We start from the raw sequence: 20,500 nt of genomic DNA, 5'->3' as shown, positions 1-20,500 counted from the left end.
AAGGATAATAAACTATTTGTTTCTGGGTTTGGTGTTCTTTGTTATTCTTCAATTGCCTTGAGTGTCATGGGACCCCAGAAAAGGTTGTGTTATGAGTAGCCATACTAGAACCAATGTGCTCTGAGGATTGCATGACTGTCTTCAACATTGTACTGGAAAACCTGGAGTTCCAGCACCTCTTGAATCTCTGTTTTTATAATTACTGTCCTGATGACAATGGTTCCCCACATTTATTGTCAAGGAGGTTTTTGAGGGAAATAAATCTCTATCTCTCATTTAACCTTTATAAAGTATTTACTAGTTCCTTAAACATTTGGTTTGCTATTCTACAAGAAGAAACTTTGTAAGTAAACATTTTAAAACTTATATATTAAAATAAAGTTTTATGATATCATGAGAACCTGTGCATTTTATTAACAGAAAGTGAAATTTAATATGATATCAGTGAGAATTTGAACAACAACAGCACTACCTACAAAAGGGTAAGGAAAGGGACTGGGGATGCAAAGCACTGACAGCACTATTGTGATAATAGGGATCATAATATGCAACCAAAATTCTGTGTGTTCCTATATTTCTAATTCTAATTATTTTAGAAAGACAACTACTTTATAAGATAATATCTTATGTAAAATCAAAATGAAACCCACAGCTTTTTGATTGGTCTACATTGTTGAATACCTGCATATCATTCACATAACATCTGGGTCCTATATAACATTATTTTATCAATAAAAGATTCTTTGCAATCTGTTGGGTAGCATGGCTGGCTCAGTGGTTAGCACTGGTGCCTTTGCAGTGCTTGGTCTCTGGATCGATTCATAGCCAGCACGCTATCTGCAAGGAGTTTGCATGTTCTCTCTGTGTTTGTGTGGGTTTACTCTGGGGTCACTGGTTTTCTCCCATATTGTAAAAAACATGCAGTTAAGGTAATAGGCTTCCCCTCCCACCAATTTGCCCTTAACTAGTGCCCATGACATATGACTATGGTGGGAGCTTTACATTGTAAGTCCCTTTGAAGGATGGTCTTCAACATGACTATGGACTTTGTAAAGTACTACTTAATATGTCTACAGTATATGTGTACAAGTAATTAAGTATATGCATATCTTGAAATAAATTGTTCAAAGCATTTAAAGAAGGGCACTCGTTGAAACATTACTTGGCACATCCTTTTGCTGTTCTTTAGAGTTGTGTATTAAGACTGGTAAAAAATATATTCTAGATTACCACCCTGGCAACACTACATTCCATTTGAACGGATATAGGTAAGAAAAAGACCTATATTGTTCGGGTGATCGTTGAATTCAAACACCATTAAATTTGGGTTATTTTTCGGGACTGTGTAGAGCTTCTACAGATTACAAATACATTTAAAAAGACATGCCGCCAGGTTTCACCGCTCCCTTACAAACCATACACAGGCTTCAGAGTACAATCAGAAGGCCCTGAGGGGGGTCTTTCAGTCAAAAAATGTAGTCAGTTACACAGCTCTGTTACAAGTTATATAGGCCTTACAGGAGTGGGGACCGCATTGTTAACTGGAATCTCGAGCTGGGTGCAGTGCATCGTCAATGCCACCTAGAAGTCTGTAATACAATTTTTGTGAATAGAGTACTGACAGGCAGCAGCAGGAGGAGAAGGCTGTGGGCCCTGAGATGGAGCATGGACCGCATTGTTAACTGGCATCTAGAGCTGGGTGTAGTGCATCATAAATGTCACCCAGAAGTGTACAATTTTAGTGAATGGAGTACTGACAATCAGCAGCAGTAGCAGCAGGAGGATTAGGCGGTAGGCCCCGAGACGGAGTGTGCATGGCATTGTTAACTGGCATCCAGAGCTGGGTACTCAGCAGGTATTAGTGGGTAGCATGGCTAGCACCGGTGCCTTTGCAGTGCTTGGTCCCAGGTTCCAATCATGGCCTGGGCACTATCTGCAAGGAGTTTGCATTTTCTCCCCTTGTTTGCGTGGGTTTTCCCTGGGGTCTCCGGTTTCCTCCCACATCATAAAGACATTCAGTTAAGTGAATTGGCTTCCCCTCCCCACACGTCTCCCTTAACTAGTGCCCATGACATATGACTATAGTGGGAGCTTAACATTGTGAGTCCCTTTGAAGCACAGTCTTTCACATGACTATGGACTTTGTAAAGTACTACTTAATATGTCTACAGTATATGTGTACAAGTAATTAAGTATATGCATATCCCTCAATAGATTCTTAAAAGCACTTAAAGTTGAATCATTACTTGTCACCTCATTTTGCTGTTATTTAGAGTTGTGTATTAAAAAAATATCCAGAGTAAATTGTAATAATTATCACCCTTGCAACACTACTTTCCATTTAAACAGATATAGGTAAGAAAAATGGTATTTCATTATGTTTTCAGTTATTGAAACATCTTACTTTAGATTCACTTGCATCTAAAATATTTAAAGATAATATAAGAATGAAAGATTCTTCACAGTCTATTGGGTAGCATGGCTGGCACAGTGGTTAGCATTCATGCCTTTGCAGTGCTTGGTCCCAGGTTCCGATCATGGCCTGGACACTATCTGCAAGGAGTTTGCTTGGGTTTACTCCGGGGGCTCTGGTTTCCTCCCACATCATAAAAACATGCAGTTAAGTTAATTGGCTTCCCCTCCCCACAAATCTTCCTTAACTAGTGCCTATGACTATAGTGGAAGCTTTACATTGTGTGTCCCTTTGAAGGACAGTCTTTGACATGACTATAAAGTACTACTTAATATGTGTGCAAGTAATTAAGTATATGCATATCCATAAATAGATTGTTAACAGCACTTAAAGTTGAAGCATTACTTGTCACATCCCTTTGCTGCTCTTTAGAGTTGTGTATTAAAAAATATCTCAGAGTAAATTGTAATAATTATCACCCTTGCAACACTACTTTCCCTTTAAACAGATATAGGTAAAAAAATGTTATTTCATTATGTTTTCAGTTATTCAAACATTTTCATTTAGATTCATTTGCCGCTAAAAGATTTAAAGGTAATCTATGAATGAAAGAGTATTCATAAGCCATCGGGTAGCATGGCTGGCATGGTGGTTAGCACTGGTGCCTTTGCAGTGCTTGGTTGCGGGTTCCAATCATGGCCTGGACACTATCTGCAAGGTGTTTGCATGTTCTCCCCTTGTTTGTGTGGGTTTCCTCCCATATCATAGAACTATGCAGTTAAGTTAATTGGCTTCCCCTCCCCACATATCTCCCTTAACTAATGCCCATGACATATGTCTATGGTGGAAGCTCTACATTGTGAGTCTCTTTGAAGAACAGTCTTTGACATGACTATTAACTTTGTAAAGTACTACTTAATATGTGTTCAAGTAATTAAGTATATGCATATCCCTAAATAGATTGTTAAGAGAAGTTGAAGCATTACTTGTAACATTTTTTAAGAGCTGTGTATCAAAAAAGTATCCCAGAGTAAATTGTAATAATTATCACCCTTGCAACACTACTTTTCATTTAAACAGATATAGGTAAGAAAAATGTTATTTCATAATGTTTTCAGTTGTTCCAACATCTTCCTTCAGATTCACTTGCATATAAAATATTTAAAGATAATATATGAATGAAAAGTTCTTCCTAATGCTTCAGGTAGCACAACTGGCTCAGTGATTAGCACTGGTGCCTTTGCAGTGCTTGATCCCTAGTTCAAATCATGTTCTGGACGATATCTGCAAGGAGTTTGAATGTTTATTTCGGGGTTTCTGGTTTCCTACTAAATCATAAAAACATGTGCTTTTGTTAATTGACTTTTGCTCCCCACAAACCACCCTTAACTTGTTTCCATGACATATGACTATGGTGGGAGCTTTACATTGTGAGTTTCTTGGAAGGACAGTCTTTGACATGACTGTGGACTTTGTAAACAACTATTTATTATGTGTACATGTAATGAAGTATATTCATATCCCTAAATAGGTTGTTAAGTGCCCTTAAAGTTGAAGCATTACTTGTCACATACTTTTGCTGTTCTTTAGAACTGTGTATGAAGACTGTTAAAAAATATCCCAAAGTAAATTGTAATAATTACCACCCTGGCAGCACTTCCTTCCATTTGAACAGATATAGGTAAGAAAAGTATTATTTCATTATGTTTTCAGTTATTCAAACATCTTCCTTTAGATTCATTTGCATCTAAAAGATTTAAAGGTAATCTATGAATGAAATATTCTTTACTGGCCATTGGGTAGCACGGCTGGCACAGTGGTTAGCATTGGTGCCTTTGCAGTGCTTGGTCCCAGGTTCCAATCATGGCCTGGACACTATCTGCAAGGAGTTTGCATGTTCTCCCCGTGTTTGCATGGGTTTACTCCGGGGTCTCCGGTTTCCTCCCATATCATGAAAACATGCAGTTAAGTTAATTGGCTTCCCCTCCCCACAAATGTCCCTTAACTAGTGCCCATGACATATGACTATAGTGGGAGCTTTACATTGTGAGTCCCTTTGAAGCACAGTCTTTCACATGACAATGGACATTGTAAAGTACTACTTAATATGTCTACAGTATATGTGTACAAGTAATTAAGTATATGCATATCCCTAAATAGATTGTTAGCAGCACTTAAACAAAGAGCACTTAAAGTTGAATCATTACTTGTCACATCCTTTTGCTGTTCTTTAGAGTTGTGTATTAAAAAATATCTCAGAGTAAATTGTAATAATTATCACCCTTGCAACACTACTTTTCATTTAAACAGATTTAGGTAAGAAAAATGTTATTTCATTATGTTTTCAGTTGTTCCAACATCTTCCTTTAGATTCACTTGCATCTAAAATATTTAATGATAATATATGAATGAAAGATTCTTCTTAAGATTTTGGGTAGTGCGACTGGCTCAGTGGTTAGCACTGGTTTCTTTGCAGTGCTTGGTCCCTGGTTCAAACCATGTTCTGGACGATATCAAGGAGTTTGTATGTTTACTTCGGGGTCTCTGGTTTCTTACTACATGATAAAAACATGCACTTGGTTTAATTGACTTTTGCTCCCCAGAAATCACTCTTAACTTGTTTCCATGACATATGACAATGGTGGGAGCTTTACATTGTGAGTCTCTTTGAAGGATGGCCTTTGACATGACTGTGGACTTTGTAAACAACTACTTAATATGTGTACAAGTAATGAAGTATATTCATATCCCTAAATAGGTTGTTAAGTGCCCTTAAAGTTGAAGCATTACTTGTCACATACTTTTGCTGTTCTTTAGAACTGTGTATGAAGACTGTTAAAAAATATCCCAAAGTAAATTGTAATAATTACCACCCTGGCAGCACTTCCTTCCATTTGAACAGATATAGGTAAGAAAAGTATTATTTCATTATGTTTTCAGTTATTCAAACATCTTCCTTTAGATTCATTTGCATCTAAAAGATTTAAAGGTAATCCATGAATGAAAAATTCTTCACAGGCCATTGGGTAGCACGGCTGGCACAGTGGTTAGCATTGGTGCCTTTGCAGTGTTTGTTCCCAGGTTCCAATCATGGCCTGGACACTATCTGCAAGGAGTTTGCATGTTCTCCCTGTGTTTGCATGGGTTTACTCCGGGGTCTCTGGTTTCCTCCCATATCATAAAAACATGCAGTTAAGTTAATTGGCTTCCCATCCCCACAAATGTCCCTTAACTAGTGCCCATGACATATGACTATAGTGGGAGCTTTACATTGTGTGTCCCTTTGAAGCACAGTCTTTCACATGACAATGGACATTGTAAAGTACTACTTAATATGTGTACAAGTAATTAAGTATATGCATATCCCTAAATAGATTGTTAGCAGCACTTAAACAAAGAGCACTTAAAGTTGAAGCATTACTTGTCACATCCTTTTGCTGTTCTTTAGAGTTGTGTATTAAAAAATATCCCAGAGTAAATTGTAATAATTACCACCCTTGCAACACTACTTTTTTATTTAAACAGATATAGGTAAGAAAAATGTTATTTCATTATGTTTTCAGTTGTTCCACCATCTTCCTTTAGATTCACTTGCATTTAAAATATTTAAAGATAATATATGAATGAAAGATTCTTCTTAAGAATTTGGGTAGTGTGACTGGCTCAGTGGTTAGGACTGGTGCCTTTGCAGTGCTTGGTCCCTGTCTCGCATCATGTTCTGGACGATATCAAGGAGTTTGCATGTTTACTTCGGGGTCTCTGGTTTCCTACTACATCATAAGAACATGCACTTTTGTTAATTGACTTTTGCAAATCACCCTTAACTTGTTTTCATGACATATGACTATGGTGGTAGCTTTTCATTGTGAGTCTCTTTGAAGGACAGTCTTTGACATGACTTTGTAAACAACTACTTAATATGTGTACAAGTAATGAAGTATATTCATATCCCTAGTTGCTGTTTTTTAGAGCTGTGTATTAAGAATGTTAAAAACTTTCCCATAGTAAATTGTAATAATTACCACCCTGGCAACATTACATCCCATTTAAACAGATATAGGTCAGAGTAATGGTATTTCATTTTGTTTTCAGTTATTCAAACATCTTCCTTTAGATTCACTTGCATCTTAAAAATATAAAGATTATTCAGAGATGTACATGCAAATATGCGGAAGAAATAAAAAGTTATGGCTGTTCTTCTGGTTTCCCATAAACCTCAGTTTATATGTGTGGCCTGAACAAACTTTTGGATCCCAGTTTTGCTCCAATAGATTTGTTATTTTGTAGGATTTTTGGCGTAAGCATTAACGTTTTTGTCTAAATAGGATAAATGTATAGGATTTTATCCCATAATCCTTCACTGTCCCAGACATGTGGATTTGCTCCAGCAATTCCAGCTCTACTCTGAAGCGTAAAAGTCTCACTAGATTGCTGATAAACCTGAGCATTATCTTATCTCTTCAAGATATTGCTATTATATTGCTGCAGGTGTAATAGCAGTTCTGAAAATAGCCAAGGCCAATACATTTCAGCCTAGGAATAACCTTTGGGCAGGAGTGATTCTTGATGAATTTGTATTTTTTATCTTTTTGCTTACAGTTGCATACATTCCTATGACTTTATAGCTATTGATTGCTGTATAGACCTAGAGTAAAATACTATAATACTATACAGAGTACACTATTTCACAGCATGACAATATGGAGTTCTGGCTACACATGTCCAGGGATTACAAAAAAAGCCAAGCATTTTTTAGAATGAGATCAGCCACCTTATTTCTGTGATGACACATTCCACATCATGCCTTGCAGCTTCAGTTTGTGTATAGCAAATTTTTACACGGTTTCCAGCAGCTTCATTCTCAAACTTCATCTCCAGTTTTAAGTTGTTGATTTCCAGATTTTAGAGGAAAAAATGGACTTAAACTTAGCTGTTGAAAGGTTTTGGCAAACTTTAGGTACGTCCACTGATGGCTACTAACAACTTGTTGAAAAACTGCTAAAGAGAAGAACCCCCAGTAACACTAATAATACTTCCCTTCTCCATCACCCACACCTCTGAACTCCTTTACAGTACAGAGTGAAGTTTGTTGAACAATTCTCAGAATTGTTTCCGGATACCTTGTCACCCTTTGCATTTTGGTTCCCTCCTTTTGTTCCTGTGCACTAACTTGATATCGGAGGCACAGAGGGTACGACACAATGCAGACGAGGATGCCCAATACTCATTAGCTGCATTCTCTGTATTTCTTTCATATAGATTAGGAGTTTATCATTTTTAAAGCCTGGAAACCTAGTGCTAGTACCCTAAAGCTGGAATAGTAGCTTCCTTATGCAGTACAATGAAAATAGTTATACCGTTCATTTAGTTGGTAAAACAGGACTGTCCCACCATCATGGAGCAAAGTAAGACATGATAGATGTAAGCACTGTTCTGTATGCTGGGGTGCAAAATCTTCTTAGAAGAAAATGCATTAGTTATATACCAGGGACTTCTAAATCCAGTCCTCAAAAGCCAAAATCTGCTTCCATTTTTAGGATTTCTCTAACAGCAGTTCATTTTTAGGATACAAAGAGTCCCAAAATGAACTGTTTTTATGAAAATCCAGGGAAATTTCTGACCATCAAGGACTGGAGTTGGACAGCCCTGTTATGGATGTTTAAAAATTGTACTACAGGATAAATGGTGCACATACAGACTTAGATGTGTGTCTAGGGCCCATCGGTAATTCCTTGACCCAAATGTAGCTGGGATTGGTAAACCTGGACTACAAGAATTTTTGGAATGATAGTTTACAAAGGTAAAAATTTTTTTGATTTAGTTAGGTGAATAAGAAAATTTTGCTATATAGTATGTAGTCTTCTATCCAACCAGCAAGGGGCGCTCTAACATCACAGCAATAAGATGACTACTTGTACAGAGGTTGCAATTGAATAAATCAGTGTTTCTCAAGCAGGGTCCACGGGGCCTTAGGGCTCCTCTAGAGGTTGCTGGGGGTCCATGAGCAGTTTGGACCTCTCATCTCAGTTAGCACTGACACCAATGATCTTTTTTTATCTGTAAAGATGTTAATGTCCCCACTGGCCAGCAATGTAAAAGGTGTTCTTTCCAAAGAGCATCACGGTAATGTACTGTGATTTGTGGATATAGAAATTACAGCAGGGATTCCTTAGGATCCTAAAGTTACTTCAAGGGTTCTCCCATGTTAAAAAAAGGTTGAAAAGGCTGGGCTAAGTTTACATTATTTTTGCCTTTAATAAGTCAGCCCCGATTAGACACCATAGCAGGGCTCCGAAAATTATATATTATGGAAATCAAAATATATTTGGTGATGGAGTATTTAAATGTTTTTTTTTTTACATTAGGAACAGGAGAAATATAAATAATGATATAATGTGTGATATAGTATTCTTCAAAATGTAATAAAAAAAAAAAAAGTATGACTCATGAAAAAATCTGACCTGGTTTCTTTTTACTGGCTGTGCATTTTAGCATGAATGGGAAACGTCTGATCTGCGTCGCTATCTTATCAGGGCATTGAAAGTTATAGTGTAAAATATGTTGATAATTTTAGATGAAAAAGATATAATCTGATCAAGATAAGCGGCTGTCAGGTCACTTACATGACACCCATCACAATAAAATATGTATTGTAACAGGATACAAACCTTTGGCCATCATGGAATTCCTATGAAAGCTCTAACTTACATCAAGTAAAAGTTATGGAGACCGGCATTACTGCTGACCACCTTAATGAGAAAATACTGGTTACCTGGCTGCTATGCTTACCTACTGGCTTTAGACACTGATCTGAAATAGGAATGCTTATCTTTATGGTTTTGGGTTACATATTTAAAGAGAGGGTCAGCATGACAGGCATGTAAGAAGCCAACAATGGTGGCTTCCATGTTTCATGACCGGTCTCCTGTAAACTAAACCTAAAAATTATAAGTAAGTGCACAGGCAGGTTCTTTATTGCAGATGTGACTGGTGATTGTCTTGTCTTTTCTGCAATAAAATAAACTTACCTGCATGATTTACATTTTGTCTTAATTAAACCTTTCCTAGGTCTGTGGCTGGAATTTTCGCCTGGTCCTTTCCTATTCTGCCATCTTAATTGGCCAGGCTGGAATGACTGAACTCCCACATATGCAAACTTCAATTTATTCCTGGCAGTCAGCTATGCTGGGATGATATATTGAGCTCTACATGCATCAATGAGACACAGTGGCACAATTCTTTTAATTTACAAAATTCTGTTTCTACCATTAAAGGGATAGCTGTTTGTATTTGGACTAAATAAAAGAAAGTTGTGATTGTAAAAATCTTATGCCATTTACCTTTCTAAACTGATAAGAAAAATACTCCCCTAGCAGATTTCTTCGTTCCTCCAATGACTTACTACTGACTTCCTTTCTCTTAACCTCTTTTCTAGACTTTTCTAGAGCTGTCCCGAATCTCTGGAATATTCTTCCTCTTCTTCTTCATCTCGCTCCTACTTTCTGGTAATTTAAAAGGCCAATCAATCTCATCTTAAAACTTGCCTAACTGTCTTTTCCTGTCTCCTAAAACTCTCACTACTTCCCACTATTCCATATCTCCCCACCTATTGTGCTGCTTACCCAACCTCTTAGATCGTAAGCTCTCCTGGGCAGGGTCTTTTGCTTCTCCTGTGTCACTGTATGTATCTTGCAACCCCTATTTAATGTACAGCGCTACATAATGTTGGCGCAATATAAATACTATTTATTATTATTATTATTATTAATATTATTATTATTAATAATAATAATAATTCTAATAACTAAAAGCAATATTATAATTATCCTAACATCATGTGAACTAACAGTTTTACTGATATTTTGATTCTGAAAACATTGTGCCATAAATGGTACTAGATATGTTTGAAGGTTTGTTATCTGTAGCCACTAATATTTGTGGTCATGCTTTATAAGCAAATTAGTTCTGTGACGCATTTATTAAAGTACACCTGTCAGTGAGGTAAGACACCAGCAGTTTTTGCAGTGATTTCACTACCTACAACCACCAAAAAATGGTTAAAATGTAAACAAATAGTTTTGTGTTCTTTTCCTTGTTTTTCAGGCGGTTGCTTGTGGCAGTATTCTCGTGCTTTTTTTGGCAGATGCTACATGCAAAGTGCAGGGGGTGGATTGTCACCTCTGCCCCCTCCTTAGACTTGTCACTGCTTATTCAAGCATTTTTTTCTTTAGCAATTTCAATTAAAAAGTGAAAAACGTGTGGCTTTGCTAGGCTTTTAAACTGCTTATAGAAGTCTGCACAAGTAACTGCCTGAAAAATCTTAGTGCCTGTTATCACTCCCTGGCTCCTAGTGGTTGCCAGCATGCACCTGGGAGTGGGAAAAGGTTTTACTGTTAGTGTAAAGTCTTCTATTTGCCATTTTAAATAGTAGTGAGAAATTATATTTATGGTTTATATTCTTTTTTTATATATATCTAATATAGAGATTTACATTGGGGGAAAATCATTTGTCTCCTATGTTTACTTTTTGTTAATCAGTTACCTGTTTTAAGATCAATATTTCAATTGGATATGCCAACATCTGATTTGTTTTTGAACAAGCATAGAGTATATTGAATACTTTGAGTATGTAGCAAGGATATAAATGAACTGTTATAATATCGATCAAAAAAAACATCCAAGGATAGATACATAGTTCCTAGCATTTGTCTACTTTTGTCACTGCTTGATAAATCTCTTTCTCTGCTTTTTGAAATATGACTAAACTACAACTAGTATCCTAAGTTTTTTGTACAGTAATTACTAGTCATTATGTCATATGATGTAGAAATACTACATCTGGGACCATAATGTTCATTGCCACCATACTGATAAACCCAGTATTGCTTACAAACAGTGATATTTTATTTGATGCATATAATAAAAAAAGTAATATATTGCAGTTTACTAGTCCTTGTGGTACCTGAATGCCTAATGTGATGCCTGAATTGGTTTTCATTTTTCCTGTGTTCTTACCTGGTGAGTCTTCTGTCCCCGGTTGGCTACACTCAATTTTTGATTGTATCTATGAAAGGAGCCATGGTTGTCACACAGGCTAGAATATAGACATGTCGGCCTTACATGTATGGACATGTATGTCCATTACAAAGTGATATAAAGGGAGTAGTAGGTTATACAAAAAAGATAAACTTGTTCTTTTATGTAAACTCCTAGTAATAAAAAAAATGTTGTAAAACTTCCACACCCTACTGAGATTAGATTTTTGTCTGTGACACGGTAAAAAATGTCCCCTACACATCTTGTCCTAATGGAAGTGAAAGGAATGTCAGATATAAGAGACCGAGGCTCTAAAACTCACTCCACTCAAAAATAATGTAAAAAGCATTGGCTGAAAAGGATTTAACTAGTTCTATGACAAAAATATCCAACCAATCGACATAGGGACTTATAATGGATGGTGTGAAAGCAAGACACTTCTGTTTTATGAGCTAGGTTTTCTGTATAAATATTTGAAGATTATGATTGCAGGGAATTATTTTATTGTAACATTTTAAACAATAACTTACAAAAGCTAACTTCATTTGTCTAAACTAAATGAACTTATTGAGCAGTTTACTAGTGACCTAACCAGCCTGATTATATTGAAGTTTACAGAAGTTAAACTATAACAGAAAGTTAATATATTTATATCAACATCTTAAAAACAAAGTCAAATTTACCTTTGATATTTTTTAGAAATGTGACTTGGTGGTTTACTATTATATTATTCAATGTCATTCAAATGTTTCTTTTTCAGACTAATGTTAAATTGTGAGGCTGGACTCATTGGAATCTATTTATAAAGCAGTAAATTTAACATTCACTGAAATAATCCCTGGGGTAAAATTAACCTGTCATTGAAATACATGGACTCAAAGATTCTCCAACAGAGAATGTTTCAGTGAATGTCAGATTTATATCTGTTTAACCAGACCCCAATTATATTTTAGATTTAGACATGAGACATCTATGTGCAGCAATTAAATCCATTGGTTGACCCTGACTTTTACTGTTGAACCCTAACACCTATCCTAATGCATAGAATTAACTCTTTGTGCTTAAATGAAACCTTAACCTGCAAACTGAACTGAAACATAACAAAGTAATACGAAAATAGAAGCCTGTCCAACAGGTAATGTTGAGTTCTTTTTGCACTGGGAAAGTTTTAGAAGATCTTTTTATAGATGTTTTCAAATGTGACTTATGGCGAGATTTCCCTTCAAATTCTGTTCAGTAAGCAGAACAAGAAGTTAATTCAAATCTCAACGAGAAATTGCAATAATTTATCCTAAATTCTCTCTATTCCCTATGACATTTTATGCTCCCTTTAACCTTTCCCATTATTATTGCCCTAAATATTGACCAAAACACTAACCTTTCCTTTAATCCAACCCCCAACACAAATCATAACAAAAGTTGTGTTCACAGACCTGCACTACTGTCCCCCCAGGATGTTTAGCAAGTAGGTCTGAGCCTGTGATGAGAGAGTGGGTGGGTCGTGTCCATATGGGGGACATGATCAGTGGGGTCAGGAGAAAGACCCTGCTGGGAGGTGCACCTACCAGCAACATTTTCTTGTGGACCACTGGTTGGAGACCACTGCTCTAAAGAAAGCAATAGTTTTCTTATTGGGTGAATGAAGTATCAGCACAATAATATAATAGTGTCCTCTGACACTAATAAAAGTAAATTACATTAAAATAAACTTGTCATGATGGAAATGCTGTTCTTGCTAGACATTATGTAGGTTGACTGATTGTTATACTGTTGCACTAACTTTATTCATTTTTGAGTATTTGACCCAAAACAAGTACAGGAATTGGTAAACCAGTCAAAAGCCCCTAATTACTTGTTTTGTATTATTAACCCAATTTAGGAAGCAAGCATTACAGCTACCCTACTATATCCTTGCACCATTCTATGTGGGAAGGGCTCTGTGCTGTCTTGTACATCCAATATTTCCATTTAATTATGTGTAGTATAAAGTAATACGCATTTTGAATTTTGGGATGGTAGATGTACTGTTATGTAAAGTTGTGATGATATGTTCATATTGTACATTTTCTATAATTGTAGATCTCCAGTTTTACCTGAAGAAGCAGGATTAGTTCCGCGAAACATGAAGAAAATTTCGGAACACCCAAATGATAAAGGGTATTCTGCTAAGGAGATTGTTATTAAAATGTATGAGCTTAGAAATAGTTTTTATTTGTAAGCTGTATTTACTTTTTAATATGTAATAAATAAAGTTTTTAATGCTATGTTAAATGGTATAAGAGATGTTATGTAGTGGCCTTAAAAATCCCATTGATTAGTAGTTTAATGTATATATTTGTTTGGTATGTAGGGATGTGGCCAAATTAGTTTGAATTGTCAGGAGATATCACCTCTTATAGTAACATTTGAAACAGAATATTTTATTTCCTATAGTGAAAATGTTGACTAGCACTCTGGCCTTGCATCACTAGGGTCCCAGACTGAATTTTGACCAGGACTCCATCTACATAGAATTTGCATGTTCTCTCCATTTTTGTGCATCCTTCCTTCCTTCCACATTCCATAATCATACATAGGTCACATTAGTTCCCTTATAAATTTGCCTCTATATAAGGACATTAGATTGTGAGCTCCTCTGAGTGTAAGGTATTGACATGAACTCTGTAAACTGCTGCACAGTATGGCACTGCTATATAAAAACATAGTAATATGCATTGTAACTTTACCTGCATGAACAAACGCACATTTACAAATAAATGTCAGATACCTATCTATTGTCTGCTATCAAAAATACTTTTCATTCCAGTTTCTAAAATAAGACTTGTGTTTTTTACCAGCTATACAAGCTTCTTTGAGTATTTACTGTAAATGCTTCAACTAAAAATATGTTTCCTCATTACCAATGTTTTGAGGTGAATGAACGTTTTTATAGGTGAATGAAATGTACTGGAATGCACTTTTGGTTGGACCTGAAGGATACTTTGTAGCTGTACTGTAGATACAGAAAGAACAGCAGTAATTGTTATATGCAAATCATTAAACTATCAAAAACAGAGCAAATACTAGTTTAAGTGTATTTCCAGGCCAAACTACAGAAAGGGTTAGAGGAAATCTTCCAATGATGTTCATGTGACAGCTGTCTAAGGGGGAATTTACTTTTTTAGGATATTTTTTCTAACTGCTTGCTGTGTTTCTTGAAAAGGAAGAGATAGGAAATTAACCCAGTGGTATATTTTTGACATAAATATTTTAATAAATATTTTTTGACATAGTACATATTCTTAAGGAATCCCCTAAGGAAGCTCTTGTGAGCGAAACAGGTCGGGATATGAGATAATTCTTGCTACATACTCCTTCAATCCCATGTGCATTTCTCAACATGGAAGTTATTGGTATCAAATATTTGTAGGAGATCTCTGTTCAGCTTAGGACATAGTTTAGTTGACTTATGTTGGAACTAGGATAACACTTTTTACTTCAGTAATAGGTCCACTTTGATTGAGTACTGTATTTTCAAAACTATCAAAGGATACTAAGACTTTATTAAATATAGTCAGCAACTCCAAAAAAGAATGTACAAATTTGATTCAACCTTTGATTTAACCTCAAAAGGTCTGTCACCCCCACCAACTGACAAGTGTGTATGTTTTTTTTTATATATCCTATTTACAATAATCATGTCTATTTATGTGTTTCAGGAAAAAAAGTTGTATTTTATAAATGGTTGTATTTTATTGCTTTTGTGGTATAGACAGCTCAAAAAGAATTCTTCCTGGAATTCTTATCTCAATTACCCCAATAATGCTTCTCTGATCTCTGTCTATATAACCTAACCCAGTACAATAACCTGAAGTGTATGTGTACACATTTTCAAATATTGCAATATTGCTTATTTGAATGCACATTTTTAATGATAAATAGACCTAATTATACTCCTGGGCACAGGAGTATGGCTCTTATTCGCAGATGATCATTTCCACATGCATCCTTATATACCACAATGATCAATTATGGTTGGTCACTCTATATATGTATATATATATATATATACATATATATATATGTATTTATCTTTGGCAAAAAAAACATTTTAGAAAATGAGTATAAGTGTATGCTTTAGCAAATAGTGTTTTTAAGTCATTTAGGCAGCCTTCTTGTCTTTCTCACCCTACCTGTCTTTTGGACAAGTACCACAGATGGTCCTTTTCTGCTTCACTCTTTTACAATGTGGCTGTATAACACATGTGAAAACGTATTTCTTCCACTACTGTAAGTTAAAAAACACCCGATTTCTTGCAAGGCTTCTCACGTGTTCTAGTCCCTGGCAGCAAGACAATTGCAAGTAATATCTGAAAGGGAAAGTATAATAGTTTTAGAATATCTTTAAGTCAATTGTATTTGAAATATTTAACATTTTAAACCGACGCTTTATATTAGTATTTACTATTTAAACCATGATACAGAATTAGCATTATGGGTGATCTATCAAGAGAGCACAGCAAATTGAAACTCCATATTCTGCTCCAACCTATCAACTGGGTGTGTAAACTTCAGATTGAGCTATTGAATTTAGAAATAACAGCATTATTTTAACAAAGCAAGTAAAAAAAACAATTATGAGAAAAGCACCCTAGATGTTCCACATGCTTAAGGGAAATGAAAACACAGAATATTTGTATTCAATATTCTATACTGACATTTTTTTTTTCTTTCTTACATTCTGTTTAACATGTTTTCTTTTGTATCTGTTTTATTATTTTATTTTATTGTACTGTTTTATTGTTACTGTTATTGTACTGTTTAAAAAAGTAAAAACCTTTAAGAAAAGTTTGAATTGGAAAAAAAAACAGCTCTAGAACTGAACAGAGACATGCTGGAGAAACACTGTTCAATAGGATTGCCATACCTTTGTGCAGGCAAGGAGCCTGAGGAAGGTTTTCCCACACTAAACCATGTGTTTATGGACTTGACTTCATGCATGAGGCGCAGCCATGCTAGAACAGAGAAAGTCCTTCCCAAAATTGTTGTCAAAGACAGCTGTCCATTAACAGTACCCTTCAACTGAATACTCTGGAGGGATGTCCACATACTTTTTACCATGTAGAAGGTGTGAGGGGAAGTTGTCTGCACACTATTGGCTATATTGAACATCTTTTTCCAACAAACAAAATATTTACCCACTGGTATATTGCTGTTTGACTGTCTACATTTGGAATCAAAGGTCAACAAGGAACAGGTTGACATTCAAAAATCTGGCCATCGATTCGGATCCTTCCGTTTTCCAGCAAAGATTTCAGCGCAAAGCGCATTTTCAAATTTACACTGTTTTCTGGAAGCCCTGTTTATGTTTTGATGGTGCTGTACTCCAGAATCAGCTGTTAGGTATTGGTTTTCCTTTACAAATTAAGGCTGTTCCTGTTGCTGAGGATGCTGTTACTGTCAGTCATAATCATCCTGACAGCCCATCAGCTATTTAGCTTCTTTTCTTTTAAAATTCTGAGGCACTATTTTGTTTAGTTAAACTAAAATTCTGTAAAAATGTTTTATTTAGTTGGTGAACATTAAAATTTAATTTGCTTTTGATTTAGTGTTATTTCATTTTAATATATACTGCATATACAACCTTAAAAAATCCTGCATTTTCATAAATCCGGCACTTCTCAGGTCCGGAGGTTGCCGGATTTTTTAATGTCAACCTGTACTATACGCTACACTAACTAGTCTTGATATCTTTTTATCTCGAAGGAGGCTGACTAGCTGTGTCACTATGGATTACTGGCATTGTACCAGTATGTATTTTTCCCCAAGCGATATCATAATTCTTCAATTTTCTTTTTTTATTCCCTGTTCACCTATTGCATATATCAAAAGTAGACTTCTAAAACTTTCTTTTATTTCGTTCATCAGCAACATAATAAAGCTGGGGTATTTCCTATACTAATAGAACTGTTGAAGCAGATCGAAGGGCTGCAACATGTCTTCAACATTACAAAAATAAAGTCCAGTTGAATGTTACAAACTTCTTCTGGATACACAATGACTGGGATGAATGGGAACCTTCACAAAATATAGAGAATCCAAAATCAAATATGATTTTCCAATTAGTTTCTGATTTATACACCTGGTTAATGGCCCAGTGGGCAAATCACACACATTAATATATAGTACACATCACATATGTTCATTGCAAAATAACATTTTTGTAACTACAGTTTGTATACCTTTGTAGTATCCTGTACACTATTCATAACATACAAGAGAGCCAATACTACGTGTAGAGAACTTTAGGATTGTGTACTGTTGTCAGTCTGTAAATGCTTGCAGGAATGGAGAGCTTTTCTAAACCTTATTTGTAGTTGAGTGCATTTATCTGGTTATTAGCTTGAACGCTGTTTTAGTGCTTCACAAAATAGGTCATAAGTGAATTCCTTGAAGGCAAGACGCAAGCATGCTTGTGGTTGTACTTCTATGATGAAAGAAGAATGGACCTTCACCATCTTAGCATGGTTGTACACAATACAATACACAGTCTTGAAGAACAAAACATATTTTGGGTAACAGCTTTTGAAAAAAAAAAAACTAAATACAACTTAATTGATACTTGTGGTGGCTTAAAAAAAAGAAAACTAAATTATGTGTGTAAAAGAAACTTTGGGTTATTTGTCCTTTATTGTTCAGGGTTGGTGAATAAATTAGTCTTCATATCTGAAAGCAGCACTACCCAAATTATGACCCATAGAGCGACCAATGAGGAAGCCCTGCATGCAGTGTTTTCTTTACTTTTCTCCGAGGGAGCAATTGTGCAAAGTGGCAGCAAACGTCCAGTACTAAAACATAGATCATTCCAGCACTAGGCAACGTTGTAGGTGAGGTGATCTCCTTGCAGATGGTGATGGTATAGATCTGACATCACTACAAGGAGCAAGTGGCATCACCAGGACATTGAGTTAAGCTTCCACTACCATCATTCTTTTCACTGACTGACACATGTTGTTACTCCCTTGGATGAATAATGCATGGATATTTGTTATTTCTACTGACCATTGACACATGGACATAAATACTCCCACTGAGCACTGACATAGAGACATTTATTAGTCATACTGACCACAAGAACTGGGGGGTTTTCTTTACACTGCAGATTTTTTCACTCCTACTATCCACAGTCAAGCACCCAAAAAGTTTAACTCTCAGTGAACTGACCTTTTATTTATAAATTTTGGGGATCCCTATTTTAAATAAACCTTTTTAAAAGGGGTGAGTCACTTTTTAACTTCTTGTTCCAGGTTAGAGGTAGAATTACTTTGCAGTAACAATGGTTATCCTCGTCCTATTCGGCTTGCTCCTACTTTCTGCTCATTTAAAAGAGAACTCAAAACCCATTTTTTCAAATTTGCCTACCCATCCTCTTCTGTCTTTTCAAACCCTCACTACTTCCCACCACTACATATTTCCCATCCTATTGTGTGTAAATTCCCCCACCTACTAGATTGTAAGCTCTCCGGGGCAGAGTCCTCTCCTCCTGTATCACTGTCTGTATTAGTCTGTCATTTGCAACCCCTATTTAATGTACAGCGCTGCGTAATATGTTGGCACTATATTAATCCTGTTTATTATTATTATTATTATTATTATTATTATTATTAATAATAGGAGTAAAGTTGACTATAGAATATGTAGTTATAATTTTATTTCTGCCTTGCCATTTCCAATGATTTTCAGATTTGCAGTACATTAGGAATAGAAACAAGCAGAACAGCAACTTCTTTATAGGTCTTTTCTACAAAATGGAGTGAGTTTCATTTCACCTTTAAAGAAAACTGTTCTGTAGGAAGTATGTGGGCTGCCAATGTATGTGGGCTGTCAGTGCAAATCCCAGAATTTAGACTTCACTTGCTGCATGCCAGAACTAATGCCAAAGCTAGCTGGGCAACTAGGTTTTTGAAAATATAGTCAGCAATGGCAGCCTCTTTAAAAAATTTTATTGAAATAATAAAAAAACAAACTAGCATCCTATTTGTAAGAAAGGAACTTGTCCCATAAAACATGCTTTAAATGTCCCAAGGGAATCCTTTTTGTGTCTCATATATGGATTGTTTTTCATTCTGCTATTATTATTATTAATTATTATGCAAGGTAGTTTCATTTTATGGATTATTCCAAGAGTTCTCAAACTAGGACCAGGAAGTAATTTTTACATCTATGGGGGACTTTTGCATCACAAGTTCTCACCAGTTTGCTGACAGAAAAACAAGAATTTCAAGATAAACACACTCAACAGCCTAAATAGTCTTGAACATAAGCATGCAGGAATCTTACCAGATAAAAAGATTAATGAAACATTTGTTTTTCTTTTTTCTGTTGCGTTGGAATTTATATAAGGAGGAAAATTACCACACATAGGTTTGCAGAAAGGAGTGCAACAGCAATTAGAAAACAAAAAATCCTAAAAAAAGGGAACACATGGCTTTATTCTTTAGACTTGATTTTTGAAGCTGTAAAATAATCATGATATTTATTTAAGCACATGACTGACTTTGAAGTCTAATTTAGCGCAGCTAAAATTTACTGTCACTGTTTATAAAATAAGGATTCTTATCTGATCCTTATCTTGAATTTATAAAGTTAAATTATGAGCTAAATGACTGATAAAGTGAAAGATGTTGTTCAAGTGTGAGTGGCTGTTGGATTATAAATTGCTTATTTTTAAAGAAATAATTTATAAGTAAAACTGAAACTGCCATGCTGATCCATCCTTGCTAGTTGTCCATAAAATCTTGGTGTGTATCATGGGATTGTGAAAAAAACTGTTTTGTCCTTGTTTTTTTTATTTTTTTTATTTTTTTGCAAAAATGTGTTATTTTCCTTTTCAAAACTGTATAAAGAGATACCAAGGTATTTGGGGATATCTGTGAATTCTAATTAGAGGAAGAATACGAATTAGATTCAGAGACTCTTAACACTTAGCAAAGCAAAACAAGATTTACTGATGAAGCTGTCTGAGACTTGCAGAATTTGAGAACCCTTGTAAATCCAATTAAAATAAAAAAA

At 35.5% G+C, this 20,500-nt stretch overlaps 1 protein-coding gene across 1 annotated transcript in view; it reads right to left on the bottom strand.

The window, feature by feature from the left end:
- The window catches only part of LOC140324386 (long-chain fatty acid transport protein 2-like), a 67,171-nt gene that overhangs the window by 28,655 nt on the left and 18,016 nt on the right, over positions 1–20,500 (bottom strand). The window contains exon 2 of the mRNA XM_072402251.1: positions 15,622–15,798. The gene's annotated coding sequence lies outside the window, so the exon portion shown is untranslated. The remainder of the gene's footprint in view (positions 1–15,621; positions 15,799–20,500) is intronic.

Source organism: Pyxicephalus adspersus, chromosome 2 (genome assembly GCF_032062135.1).
Source record: "Pyxicephalus adspersus chromosome 2, UCB_Pads_2.0, whole genome shotgun sequence".
Taxonomy (NCBI): Eukaryota; Metazoa; Chordata; class Amphibia; order Anura; family Pyxicephalidae; genus Pyxicephalus; species Pyxicephalus adspersus.
The sequence above is the reverse complement of the archived record's forward strand: the minus strand, read 5'-3'. Positions and strand labels throughout refer to the sequence as shown.